Raw genomic sequence first — 15456 nt, 5'->3', positions numbered from 1 at the left:
AGGTGGAGTATGATCACCACGGTAAGACTGGCAGAAGGTCAGGGCAGGCAGAATTCGGTCACTACGGTAGACTGGCAGAAGGTCAGGGCAGATGACAGACAATAAACGTAATCAGTAAACAGGCTGGGTCAATAACAGGAAATCCAACACAGAAGTACTGAATAAAGGGGAATGTCACCTTAAATAGTCTGGCAAAAGCTGAGTAAAAGAGACGGAGCAGTGCTTAACCATTATTGAACTGCAGAAATTAGAGTGTGGTCGCAAGCCCAAGAAATTTAGAGAAAGGTCAAGGTAAAGGAGAAATCCAAAAAAGGCTAAAGTATTGAATAAGTCATCAGCATCCAAGTGTTACTCACAGCAGGAGAGAAAGAAAGTGGCCAGGAGGTGGGTAATAAACCCTCCACTGGACACCACCACATAGTCTGATACCAGCACTTCAGTGGGTTACCTGCAGGGAAGAGGACAAAGGTGTAGAGTCAGGACCAGACGGGCTGAAATTCAGGCCTGGCATTTGAGAGCACACAGGCCCACCCGCTGTGTGGAAAATGTGAAATATGTTTGCGCGCTTGTAGGTTATGAAAAGCTGTGGTAAGTGCAGCATATACATCGTAATCATATACACTATAGCCATGGCTGTGCCTGTTATTACAGCTCAGTGACATTCACTTGAATGGGAGTGAGCTGCTCTGAGATGTAATACAGGGCACAGCTGCTACTAAAAGTATGGACTTCACACTCCGTCCCCCTCACTATTTTTCCTGCATTCCCTCCTCAACCACATACTGTGGAGAGTTTAAATTTGCTGTGTAGCGTGCACCATATCACCTAACTAGGTGTATAGGTAACGGAGAATATGTAGTATGGGCTAATGAAGAATGCCAGGTTGTAAATACCAAGCATAATTCATTTCCACTTTAACATAAAAGTGATGGCAAACTTTAATATTTCACACATGGTATTAATTGAAATACATATAGCTATGCTATCCTGACAGCTCTATTTGTTAACAATGAATCTATTATGAGTATTGATTAAAGAAAATCTGCTGAATATCATCCCATTTTACCATACTTTCCAAGCTCCTTAGAGAAGAAAAAGTAACAGCAATGTCTTGTGCAGGGGTAGACAGATCATATGTGTAACCTGCACAGGGAGTTCAGCAGGTAATGGGGTCCACTGCTACACTGAAAAATATGGTGTTCAGACTGAGCGCTACTAATGTCTACCCTTACCTTTTGTTGAATTTGTCACAAAACAAATTCAATACAATATTGCGACATGCTAGCAAAGCCCTTGACAGGCTGCAACCTACATCACAACCACTGGGTGGCCACATACAGACACATACAGAATAGTACAGACATTTTGTGACATCGCAAAATCATGTTTTTTTTTCAAATCTAGTCATCTCGTGCCAGACATCTCAGGATATGTTGAGATAAGAGGAGAGGTAACGAATTACACATCTGTATATATGAAGCACCTGTTTCATTTTTTCGACATTTCATACCAGTCAAAAGTTTGGACACAACTTTTCATTTCATTGTAGATTCATATTAAAGACATGATAATTATGAGGGGACACATATGGAATTAAAAAGTAAACAAAAAAGTGTTAACCAAGCCAGAATATGTTTTATATTTTCCATTATTCAAAGTAGCCCCCTTTTGCTATGATGACACCTTTTCACACTCTTGACATTCTCACAATCAGCTGCATGAGATGAGGTAGTCACCTGGAATGGTTTGCCAACAGTCTTGAAAGAGCTCCCTAAGGTGCTGAGCACTTGTTGGCTGCTTTTCCTTCAGTCTGCAGTCCAACTCATCCCAAACCATCTTAATTGGGTTTAGGTTCAGTAATTGTGGGGGCCATGTCATCTGACACAACACTCCATTACTCTCCGTCTTGGTCAAATAGCGCTTAGATAGCCTGGAGGTGTATTTGGGGTCATTGTCCTGTTGAAAGACAAATGATGGTCCCACTAAGGGCAAACCAGATGGGATGACATGTCAGCGCAGGATGCTGTGGTAGCCATGCTGGCTGAGTGTTCCTCGAATTTTCAATATATCACCAACAGTGTCACCAAAAAAGCACCCCAGACCAGCACACCTCCTCCTCCATGCTTCACTGTTGGAACCAAACACGTAGAAGCAATCCGCTCGCCTTTTCTGCGTCTCACAAAGACATGGCAGTTGGAACCAAAAATCTCAAATTTTGTTTTACAGACCAAAGTACAGATTTCCACTGGTCTAATGTCCATTCCTCATGTTTTTTGGTCCAAGCAATTCTCCTCTTCTTGTTGTTGTTCCTCCTCAGTAGTGGCTTCTTTGCCTCAATTCGACCATAAAGGACTGATTCTCGCAGTCTCCCCTTAACAGTTGATGCTGTGATGTGTCTGGCACTTGATCTCTGTGAAGCATTTATGTAGCCTCTAATCTGAAGTCCTGTTATTTTGCTATTTCTGAGGCTGGTAACTCTAATGAACTTTTCTGTGCAGCAGAGGTATCTCTTGGTCTTCCTTTCCTGGGGAGGTCCTCATGAGAGCCAGTTTCATCGTAGCGCTTAATGGTTTTTATGACTGCACTTGAGGATACCTTTCAAAGTTCTTGACATTTTCCGGATTGAATGACCTTTATGTCTTAAAGTAATGATGGACTGTCCTTTCTCTTGACTTAGTTGAGTGGTTCTTGCCATAATGGGGATTAGAACAGTAGTTGAATAGGGCTAAACACTGTATAGAAGTGTGTACCAATTCTACCTCTGCACAACACAGCTGATGGTCTTAAACACATTATGAACGCCAGAAATTCAACAAATTAACTCTTGACAAGGCATACCTGTTAATTGAAAATCATTCCAGGTGACTGCCTCATGAAGTTGATTGACAGAATGCCAAGAGAGAATGCTGTCATCAAAGCAAAAGGGGGCTACATTGAAGAATCTAAAATAAAAAACGAATTCTAGTTTGCTTAATACTTTTTTGTTAACCTCTTAATTCCATATGTGTTCCTTCATAGTTATCATGTATTCAATATGATTGTACAATGTAGAAACAAAAAATAAATAAAAGAAAAACCATAGAATGAAAAGGTGTGTCCCAACTTTTGACTGGTACTGAAATAGTCGAGTAATGTTTGTGAGGCTCCAGAGTCGTTCGGAGTACGACGTGTTTAATTTTTACCTAGTAAAGTGTTGGAAAAAGTAAGACCATTTTAACTCAAGCCAGATTTATCAACAGGGAGTGCACCCCAATCTGCTACTAGTTACATAGGGGAGAGACACTGACACACCATTCATATGCTGCATCTCTAATAACAGAACTCCCCCTATAAAGATCTGATATAATATTACAGTAAACATTAACTTAATAAAAAACGACTACATTTTTTGGGGGATTGTGGCCGATCCTAAGTTTTAGTATGAGACCATATGATCTCTGTTTACGCCCCTGTCCCCAACCTGTCCGCCACTGTACACACAGCCTCTCCTTCCCTGCCTCCTGTAAGCACTGAGCATAACTCACTGAGCAACTTGAGATCCACACAGGATTCCATGCTGCTTCTTCAGATTTCTCGGAAGTACGGAGGCTGTATTGTCTGCCCCCAAACTGCCAATTCACAGTGCTCGCTGCACTACACAGCCACCTACAGTCAGTGACTGTAATAGTTTGTGTAGTGCAGAAAGTGCACTGTGCGTTGCTCTGGGGTAGCCAGCTACCAGGGAGGACGAGTAGAGCGGCCAAATGCAGATACTGGCCAATCCGGTCTTTGCCACAATTGCCAGATAGGCAGTCTGACCTTGGTTCCCACTGAAATCAATGGGCAGTCTGTGTAATGCATGAATGTATCAAGAGTCCCTAATGCATGGATGTGTCATGAGCTCCTAACAGGGTATTTAAACATGTGTTTTCTATCTGCGTTGGCCACAGTTTTCGTCAGATTTGATGGGAATGCCGTGCAGTGCTAATCCTGCCGTCAAAATAATGGAAAGACAATGAACCTGATAGATACTATTATAAGTCAAAGGGGTCTGTCGACCATTGGTGGTTTAACCGCAAACTAAGACCCAAATGTGAACAGGGCCTAAACAAGACAACCCTTTTAAAAGTAACTTCTGTGTTGCTTTTTTACTTTAAGTGCCCATAATGCCATTTTTCTTGGAGTTTCTTAACATTATATTATTGAACATATATTCCTAAAACATTATTTTTATCGTGACACGTCATCTGTAGTGTCTACTTCAATTAAATTGGCCTATAATGATTTCAAACAGATCTTTTGATTGGCGTGAGAATTGATGTAAAACAGACAGCATGTAGAATGTATGCCGACATCAATAGAAGCCTTAAAAAGAATGCGGATAAAATATATGTGCAGTTATTATTAGACACGTGCGAGAGCCGTTTTCAGATGTGGAAATTCAGTTTGTTAAATGAAAAGAGATAAACGAGATTTACTAAGCTATGTATTTACACTGCTATCCCAGAGATTAATATAAAGTCATGTTTTTCGTGTCATTTAAAACGTAATTGCATATGTCTCCACATCCATTACATGGAAGATCTTAATAGAAGTCTGTTTTTTTTCAATGTCCTGTACAGGAATGAAACCAAACCCGCAATATAACTGTGTCAAAGATGAAGCGCTGCTTAAGCTTTGATAATCTTTTTTGATGTTGGTAAGCACAGAAAATGTTGTTAAAGTCTTTATTTATTTGCTTATTTTCAATGCTTACAGATTTTATTATTATTATATATAATTATTATTCGTGTACAGGAACAGAATATATTTTATGCAGGTTACACTTAAGCTTTGTTCACACTTATGGTTCCGTTTTGTCAGGTCTCTGTTGCACTTGACGTTTTTTAAAAATGTGAATTGTCTGTTCACTTGCTTCCTCATGACAACATTCCCTGCCCTGCATCCTAGTTGTTTGGACTGGTTGAATGGACAAGTTACTATCCACACCAATGGTGGAAGAAGAGTGTGCTTTCGGTGCTATCACCACATAGGAAACATTACCATTTTTAAAAGTTTTATTAGTCTTAATAATTAACGTGTTTCAGGGTTACTTGCCCCTTCCTTAGGCCCCATGCACACGAATGTATTTTTTTCCTCCCGTAAATACTGGCGTAAATACGGGTCCTTTGTCACACGTATTTGACCCGTATTCCACCAGTATTTACGGACCCGTGCCCGTAAATACGGGTCTGTTGTCACCAGTATTCCACCCGTATTTACGGACCCGTTTTCTCTGCACTAATCGGCAGCCCCTTCTCTCTATCAGTGCTGGATAGAGAGAAGGGGCAGCCCATTCGGGCAGAGTTTCCGCAGCGATTAAAAGAAGTTCATACGTACCCCGTCCATTATCTTGGTGACATCCAGTCTGACCTCCCTGGATGACGCGGCAGTCCATATGACCGCTGCAGCCTGTGATTGGCTGCAGTGGTCACATGGGATGAAACGTCATCCTGGGAGGCCGGACTGGAGGAAGAATCAGGGAGTTCTGGGTAAGTTAACTTTTAATACTATTAACTCCAGCGGTAGTCACAGTCCCGGGTGCTGAAAACGGTACTGCCGATCAGTTAACTCTTTCAGCACCCTGGACAGTGACTATCCCCTGACGTCGCCTAGCAACACTCCCGTAATTACGGGTGCACACACGTAGCCGCCCGTAATTACGGGAGCCCCATAGACTTCTATGGGCCTGCCTGTGCCGTAATTACGGCCTGAAATAGGATATGTTCCATATTTCTCAACGGCCCAGGCACCTTCCCGTAAGCAAACCGGAAGGTACCTGTGGCCAATAGAAGTCTATGGGCCCATAATTACGGGCCATAATTACGGGCGTTTTTACGTTCGTGTGCATAGGGCCTAAGATTGTTGAAACAATATACAAAATATATTCCTGTGCAATTTAAATTGGGGGCAGGCTAGAGCGAGGTTGTCTGGCTAAACAATACATTTGTAAAATTCTCAAAAATATATTAATACTTATTATAGTAGTAGAATAAATGAATAGGTTTGTCTAGTATTTTCTATTGAGACAATGAAAAACAGCTCCAAAAATAGCTTAAGAAGTGACATGCACTTCTTTTTATGGGCCGATATTTTTACGCAGCGTTTTTTCAAACGGCCGCGTAAAAATACGCCTCGTCGGAGCAAACCGCCGTTTTTCCCATTGAAATTAATGGGCAGATGTTTGGAGGCGTTCAGCTTTCGTTTTTTCAGCCATATTTCAATGCGTTTACGCCCCGAAAAATGCCTGAAAACACTGTTTGAACATACCCTAATAAGACTTTCAAAATCTCCAATTCTTGTGTTTCCTATGTGCGGATAGTGCTGAAAGTCAACCTTTTTGCACTCTTCTTCTTCCATTTGTCTGATGCGTGGACACTGAACTCCACGGAGAGACAAGGCTCTGGCCAAGCAGTCATCCTCAATTACCCATTACATTTGTGTCACAAGCTTTTTTACTTACCTTGACATGGTGAGTGTATTTCCTACTGGCTATAAAAGGGCCTATTTTATTGTTCAAAATGTTTTGCACGAAGAGGCACCTGTGTCTTGTTTTTTATCTATAGTGCTCTACACCAATCCATATCTACACCAAAGTCCACATCATTTCTGACAATTGAAATTTTCCCCAAAATGTTTTTTCTCTGCTCATGATTACAAAATAGACCTATTACATGTGTATTATGGAGCAGAACGGGAGTAACTATAAAGGGTGCGGAGGCTGTGGGCGCACCTGGACTCAAGCCCAAAATGTCCCTCTGCCCTATATGAGGAGACCAATACTATATATACTATACTATAGCATGTTAGTTGGGGGGCCATGTTACAAATTGTGTATTGGGGCCTAGGGGCAACAAGGTAAGCCTGTGTGGAATAGCTGTAGGAGAAGACTAGTAGAAGCAGTAGCAGAAGATGTAAATCCTGTCACACATTTCTCCTCAGTGTGGTGTGACTGCTGCTTGCTCTGTGTGTATGTAGTTGGTCAGGTCATGGGTCGGATGACTACTGTTTTGGAAATAGGTGCGAGTCCAGAGATGTGACCCGCATCTATCAGACATTTATGGCATATCCAGTGGATATGCCATAAATGTTTCAGTTGGGAATACCCCCACCTTTAAGTCTTTACAAGCAACTGTCTTCTCTTTTACGAGATTAACCCTTTATAAGCAGCTGTCTCCTCCTCCTCTAGCTGGGCTGCATAATGCACAGGGAAATCTTATTATATGACTGATAAAATACCAATATTCTGCATGAAGTAATGCTCAGGCTCCTGACTGGAGGCGGGGAAATTCTTCGCCTGATTTGCATTTTGCTCATTCCCCCCGCCAATTCTGAGACATTGGGGAAATATTTCACCAGGTTTGAGTTTTGCTTTTGGCGAATTTATGAGAAAATTAGGGGAATAGATTCTCCAAATGTATTCCATGGACAAACACATTGACAAAATGGCAAAAATACCCTGGATCCCGGCCAGATCTGACTACAAGGCTCTACTTTACTCATGAGATTTAAACGTCACGCTCCTGAAAAACGATGTTCTGTAATACTGAGGGAAATCCGCTTTTCTGCTAATAATATGTATAGGAAATAATTCTAATGATTTCATCTACTGTCACTTTTTTCTCAGAAGCAATAGGTCATTTTTAAAGTTTTAGAAATGTATTACTATATGAGACATAAGTCCAATGATGAGGAACATATTGTAAAAATAAAATGGAACAGATTCACTTTAATATCTGATAAATAATTATAGGAGCAGAACAAGTCTGGTAATTGAGCCAGCGTCATGTACGGTCTACCATAATGTCTTTATTTTTGACACAGTAAAAGCCCAATGTTGGCTCCCAATGAAAGGCCCTGGTTAATTGAAAACCGAGCAGATTTATGTCTTGTTCTAATTAACATAATGTGTGTTGTGTTGTCATTGCCTTTTACTTCGTTTACAGACATCTGTGTTTAGATGTCAAACCAGCTTTTCTCTGCTTAAGTTTCCATAACTTTTCTTGTTAAGAAAAAATAAAATTTTGTTTATTATGAAAACATCCTCATAACATGATTGCCTTCAAATGCCCAAGTAAAAAAATCATACCCATTATGCCTCACTTCAAAATAGATCCTGTTTTATTGACATGTTACTAGTTATATGATAATTCCTGGACATATTGAGGATGTTATGTCACTCCAAATGACTCTTTATATGTAATGTTGTGCAGCTTACCTTGTGTAGGAAACAAACTTTTCATGTGAGTCTAAAACCTACAAGCCGAGAGCAATGTAATTATCTAATTGGAAAGTGAAGATCTCTAAAAAAAAATTGTATGTAAACTGTAAACCCCTTTCACACAGTTTTTTGATGCGTTTTTGGTGGCGTTTTTTACGGCATTTTTTTGGGAGGCAAAAAAAAACCCCCAAAAAAACTGCAGCCAGATGTTAGCTTAAAGTCTATAGTGAAATATGAGAATGTCTACATACAAAGCATTTTGGTTTTTGGTGTTCTTTTTTTAAAACCGCAGCATGCTCTAGGTATGGCTTTATATGCTTCTACATAGAACATATACGTGCTCGGTATTAGGGTTATCCTGTGACCAGTATTAGGGTTATCCTGTGTGAAAGAGGCACACAAGAGCCAATGTCAAACGAGCTGTCAGTCCAGCAAACTGACTGATTCGGCTTACAGCGACGCTATGCATTGTCTATGTATAGTGCATACATAAAAAAAGTAAAGCAAATGTTTAAATTGTACCTATACTTTCTAAAAAGTTTTGATTGGTGGGGGTCCGAGGACTGTGATCCCCACTGATCGCTAAAATGAAGCATCAGAAGCGCTCAAGAGAGTAATGTGCCACTTAGTTTCTGCTCGGCTTTCCTTAGCGGTGTACCGGCTCAATAGAAAGTCTATGAGTCGGTACACTGCTCGCTGTACTTTACGAGGAAAGCCGAGCAGAAACTAAATGGCACAGCGCTTCTGTCGCATCTTTTTAGCGATCAGTGGGAGGCTCAATGCTCGGACCCCCACCAATCAAAACTTCTGACATGTCACTATGACACGTCAAAAGTTTTTTGAAAGTATAGGTACACTTTAATAAATGTCAATTTGAAAAATGTTTTTAATCACATTGCACATACATTTCATTAAAAAAAAGGCTTCAAAGCATTTAACAAAGCAATTCAAAGCCCCAAAAAAAAATAATATTCCGCTTTGATTGAAATTCGCCAAACCCTAATTACATTCAGGGTATGTGCACACGATGAGAGGCTTTTACGGCTGAAATGACAGACTGTTTTCAGGAGAAAACCGCTGCCTCGTTTCAGCCGTAAAAGCTCCTCCTCGTATTATGCGAGGCGTCTGTGACGCTCGTAAATCTTGAGCTGCTCGTCATTGAGTTCAATGAAGAACGGCTCAAATTACGTTGCAAAGAAGTGTCCTGCATATAATGTATAGAAGTGTCCCGCATATAATGTATAGAAGTGTCCTGCATATAATGTATATAAGTGTCCCGCATATAATGTATAGAAGTGTCCTGCATATAATGTATATAAGTGTCCCGCATATAATGTATAGAAGTGTCCCGCATATAATGTATATAAGTGTCCTGCATATAATGTATAGAAGTGTCCCGCATATAATGTATATAAGTGTCCCGCATATAATGTATATAAGTGTCCCGCATATAATGTATAGAAGTGTCCCGCATATAATGTATATAAGTGTCCCGCATATAATGTATATAAGTGTCCTGCATATAATGTATATAAGTGTCCTGCATATAATGTATATAAGTGTCCTGCATATAATGTATATAAGTGTCCTGCAGATAATGTATATAAGTGTCCCGCATATAATGTATATAAGTGTCCTGCATATAATGTATATAAGTGTCCCGCATATAATGTATATAAGTGTCCCGCATATAATGTATATAAGTGTCCCACATATAATGTATATAAGTGTCCCGCATAAAATGTATATAAGTGTCCCGCATATAATGTATAGAAGTGTCCCGCATATAATGTATATAAGTGTCCTGCATATAATGTATATAAGTGTCCTGCATATAATGTATATAAGTGTCCTGCATATAATGTATATAAGTGTCCTGCAGATAATGTATATAAGTGTCCCGCATATAATGTATATAAGTGTCCCGCATATAATGTATATAAGTGTCCCGCATATAATGTATATAAGTGTCCCGCATATAATGTATATAAGTGTCCCGCATATAATGTATATAAGTGTCCCGCATATAATGTATATAAGTGTCCCGCATATAATGTATATAAGTGTCCTGCATATAATGTATATAAGTGTCCTGCAGATAATGTATATAAGTGTCCTGCAGATAATGTATATAAGTGTCCTGCATATAATGTAGATAAGTGTCCCGCATATAATGTATATAAGTGTCCCGCATATAATGTATATAAGTGTCCTGCATATAATGTATATAAGTGTCCTGCATATAATGTATATAAGTGTCCCGCATATAATGTATATAAGTGTCCCGCATATAATGTATATAAGTGTCCTGCATATAATGTATATAAGTGTCCTGCAGATAATGTATATAAGTGTCCCGCATATAATGTATATAAGTGTCCCGCATATAATGTATATAAGTGTCCTGCATATAATGTATATAAGTGTCCTGCATATAATGTATATAAGTGTCCCGCATATAATGTATATAAGTGTCCCGCATATAATGTATATAAGTGTCCTGCATATAATGTATATGTGTCCCGCATATAATGTATATAAGTGTCCTGCATATAATGTATATAAGTGTCCCGCATATAATGTATATAAGTGTCCTGCACTTCTTTGCCGAGGCAGTCAATTTACGCGTCGTCGTTTGACAGCTGTCAAACTACGACGCGTAAATGATAGGTTGTCTGCACAGTACGTCGGCAAACCCATTCAATTGAATGGCCAGATGTTTGCCGACGTATTGTAGCCGTATTTTCAGACGTAAATCGAGGCATAATACGCCTCGTTTACGCCTGAAAATAGGTCGTGTGAACCCAGCCTTACACTAGACTAAGCATCTAATTACACTGGAGAATTCAATTATCTGTCTATGAAAAACTGAGGCCATGTTCACACGGCATATTTTAAGGTGTAGTTCGGAGCATAAAATGCTTTTGTTACGCACCGAAAAAGACTTGAGATACGCCTGTAAACAGCTTCCTATTGATTTCCTGAAGCATTTTGCCATTTCGCATTGAGACGTAAAAAAATCACTTAAAAAATACGCTTAACCTACGCTTGAAAAAAATAAATAAAAAAAGCTTTAAAAATGGGGTCCAAAAATGCCTGGATTTCAGAGGCTGTTTTCTCGCGATATCAGACTTGTATTTTTCAGCCAGAACATATGCTGTGTGAGCATGGCCTGGGACAAAGGGCACAAGGCGCTCACATAGGATTTTAATTAATTAAAGGGGTTGTCCACTACCGGACAACTGATGACCTATCCACCCGATAGGTCATCAGTATATGATCTGTGGGGGTCCGACACCCAAATCCCGCACCGATCAGCTGTTCCGGCTGTCATTGCACAGTATGCAGTGTACGGAGCTGGAAGCACTTGAATAGGAGCAGAGCTGCAGTACTGCAGCATGGCCGCTTTTCCGTGACTGGAGCCATCTGCTTGTTCATCCGGTACCGGAGGCAGCTGGAGCGGCTGATCGGTGCGGGGTTTGGTTTCAGACCCTAATAGATCATATACTGATGACTTATCCGGTGGATAGGTCATTAGCTGTCCAGTAGTGGACAACCCCTTTAAAGGCTATGTACACCTTTGAAAGTTTTTTTTGTTTTTTTAAATAAAACTGTGTGTAATTGGTGCAATTTTTTAATTAGACTTTATTAAAAATTACTTTTACTTTTTGAGATACAGCTTCTTTGTATCCTGTATAGGGCACTGACAGGAAATAATACACTGCAATACAGAACTATTGCAGTGTATAATAAAAGCGATCAAAAGATCGCAAAGTGAAGTCCCCTAGTGGAACTAAAATAAAAGTTAAATAAAGTTTATAATAAATAATTAAAAGTCCCAATTAAAAAAAATTTTAAAAACTCACTTTTTCCCCTTACAAAATACTTTATTACGAAAAAAAGTATAAAGTTACACATATTTGGTATCGCCGCGACCGTAACAAGCCCAAGTATAAAAAAATTACATTATTTAACCCACAGGGTGAACGTTGTAAAAAATAAAATAAAAAACAATGCCAGAATTGCTGTTTTCAGTTCATGCTACAGTAAAAAAAAAAAAAAAACTCGCATATACTACAAAATGGTAACAATATAAAGCCCTCATACAGCTATGTCAGCAGAAAAATAAAGATGTTATGGATCTTAAAAACAAATAATTTAGAAAAAAAAGTGTTTTCACTGTGTAAAAGTAGTAAAACATTAAAAAACTAGATAAATTTGGTATTGCCGCAATCGTAACAACCCGCTGAAAAAAAGTCATTATGTTATTTATACCACACAGTAAACGACCTAAATTTAAGACACAAAAAAGAGTGGCAAAATTTCAGGTTTTTTTCCTATTACCCCAGCAAAAAAGTTAATAAAAGTTAATCAATAGATTATATGTACCCCAAAATGGTGCTATTAAAAAATACAGCTTGTCCCGCAAAAACAAGACCTTATACAGCTATGTCGATAGAAATATGAAAAAGTTTTCTTTACCAAATCTCATGGATACTCTTACCCGCTTTGGGTCTTACTCGAGACTAATTGTAAATCCGTTTAAATCCACAGCAATGCAGATTCAAATGTCGATGGAGCAGGTGGACTTGTTAAAACTTAACTTTGGATTTCAGTGGAAACACTCCCGCATGACATATTTAGGAATAGCTCTAGTTAGAGATCCAACTACTTTATACTTAAGTAACTATCCTAAAAAAATTGCGTCTATCAGGAAACTATTAGAGGAGTGGTCTAGGTACCATATATCTTGGATGGGCAGACTCATTGCAGTTCGAATGACCATTCTACCCAAGCTGCTGTATTTATTTAGGGCCCTTCCAGTAAGGGTTCCGCTTTATGCCATCTCACATATACAGCGGATAATAAATAAATTCATATGGGCGAATAAAGGATCAAGAGTTGGTAAGTCCACCTTACATCGCTCCACGGTTAGTGGGGGACTTAGTCTTCCAGACCTGAAATTATATTATTATGCTGCTCAAATCTCGCAGATCGCAGCATGGAACTGTGACCCCAACACCGTAAAATGGGTTCTGTTTGAATCCCTTACCACATCTCCATCCTCACTAAAGGCACTGATGTGGTCTCCGGTTTTAAAATCTCACATTCCTGGCATTGATAATAACATTATCAAACACTCCCTCACACTTTGGTTACTTTGTCGGGAAAAGTTTAAACTGGTATCTAATCCATCCGCATTACAACCATTATTGCTTAATCCTGATTTTCCACCGGGATTGCACCCGGAGGCCTTCCAGTGGTGGACCTCATTAGGTTTCACTTCATTACTTAAATTGTGCAAGGATGGTAAACCCCTTCCTTTTGAGGCCCTACGTCAGGATTCTCAAATCCCGCTCAGGGAATATTTTCGATATCTACAAATACATCATCTTCTCTCGGGATCTGTTTTTCTACCAACGACTCTAGTATAACCTTCTACGAAGCTAACTGTCGAGACTCCCCAAGGGGGAAAGGGCTGATTTCAGTTTTGTACTTCCAATTCAGAAGCGAACCATACAATGGTCCTACTTCATATATGTTGGCTTGGGAACGGGTAGTTCTGATGCTTGTTTCAGAAACTGTGGGGAGAGGGGCACTATGGCTCATATCTGGTGGTCCTGTCCAGTAGTACAGGCTCATTGGAAACGAGTTGAGCGCCTTATTAATTCTAAATTACAGTTACAAATCAAATTAACCCCTTGGTCAGCGGTACTGAATGCAGAAATTCCTGATGTACCCAAACTAAATCGAAAATTAATCTCGCATATTTTATCAGCAGCCAAATGGACAGTAGCCATTAGCTGGAAATCACTATCTATCCCATTCCTGAGGACGCTGAACAAAATTAAAGAGATACACCAATTTGAGAAATTAATTAGTAGGGTATGTGCACACACACTAATTACGTCCGTAATTGACGGACGTATTTCGGCCGCAAGTACCGGACCGAACACAGTGCAGGGAGCCGGGCTCCTAGCATCATACTTATGTACGACGCTAGGAGTCCCTGCCTCTCCGTGGTACTACTGTCCTGTACTGAAAACATGATTACAGTACGGGACAGTTGTCCTGCAGAGAGGCAGGGACTCCTAGCACCGTATATAACTATGATGCTAGGAGCCCGGCTCCCTGCACTGAGTTCGGTCCAGTACTTGCGGCCGAAATACGTCCGTCAATTACGGACGTAATTAGTGTGTGTGCACATACCCGTATTCTGGAAAACAGATTGCCACAATGTGAAGCCCAGTGGATCAGTTGGACCTCATAGAAATCGCTTAGAGCCTTCTGTTAGTTTTGAGGACTCATCAGTTTAGGACAGAAATAGATTCTTTACTATGGATAGCTGCACCATGTTTAGTCGGTTTTGGTTTAATTGTTGTTTCTTCCTAGCCGGCCTCTATAATCGTGGGCTGGAAAACCCTACTTTTTCTAGAGACACACATTTACTAAGTTTTACTTCATCATACACTAGGAAGGGGTTATGTGTTTTATCGTTACACTATACTCATAAATATTATTTAATGTATTGATATATCAATGTTTTCGATAATATGAGATATTCCTGCAACATCTGTTTAGAAATTAATCTCTATCACAATGTTTTCTTCTGAGAATGTTATCAAAGCTCTACGTAGCGATATGATCTGATATGTGGGAATGTCTACTGATTTATTATGTCTTCATTACCAAATAAAGAGTTTATAAAAAAAAGAAATATAAAAAAGTTATAGCTCTGGAAACGACGATGGAAAAACGTAAAAAATGTCTTGGGTTGTCCGAGATTTAATGACTTTGTGTTAATGCTTGTAATTTATAAATGTAAATACATTTGCAATATACTTACATTTCCGTTTACGTTTCCAGATCCTGCCGTGGGGAACTTGACGGGTAACGGCACTCTCTGCACTAGCTCCGGCCGCTTTGTTGATCTTCAATTCTTTTCCGGGTATACGACACGTCACTTGTGACGTGCCCTATATGGGCTGCTCTGTTGTAATGCGCATGCGCGGTCCCTGCTGTATCTCGAGAACAGCAGGGACCGGGAGAACAGCAGGAAGCACGCATGCGCGTTACCGGCTGGGCAGCAGAACAGCCCATACACGTCACGTCACAAGTGACGTGTCGTATACCCAGAAAAGAATTGAAGATCAACACAGCGGTGACGTCACCCGTCAAGTACCATGTCTCTACACACTGACACTGCTGAAAGTGTA

The 15456-nt window shown here is 39.8% G+C and overlaps 1 long non-coding RNA gene across 1 annotated transcript in view; it reads left to right on the top strand.

Annotated features, from left to right (window-relative positions):
• The window catches only part of LOC142664118 (uncharacterized), a 73534-nt gene that overhangs the window by 37872 nt on the left and 20206 nt on the right, over nt 1–15456 (top strand). Inside the window, exon 3 of the long non-coding RNA XR_012851203.1 lies at nt 4602–4678. This is a non-coding gene — a long non-coding RNA (uncharacterized LOC142664118). The remainder of the gene's footprint in view (nt 1–4601; nt 4679–15456) is intronic.

This window comes from Rhinoderma darwinii, chromosome 11, assembly GCF_050947455.1.
Source record: "Rhinoderma darwinii isolate aRhiDar2 chromosome 11, aRhiDar2.hap1, whole genome shotgun sequence".
In the NCBI taxonomy this organism is placed as follows: domain Eukaryota; kingdom Metazoa; phylum Chordata; class Amphibia; order Anura; family Rhinodermatidae; genus Rhinoderma; species Rhinoderma darwinii.
The sequence above is the reverse complement of the archived record's forward strand: the minus strand, read 5'-3'. Positions and strand labels throughout refer to the sequence as shown.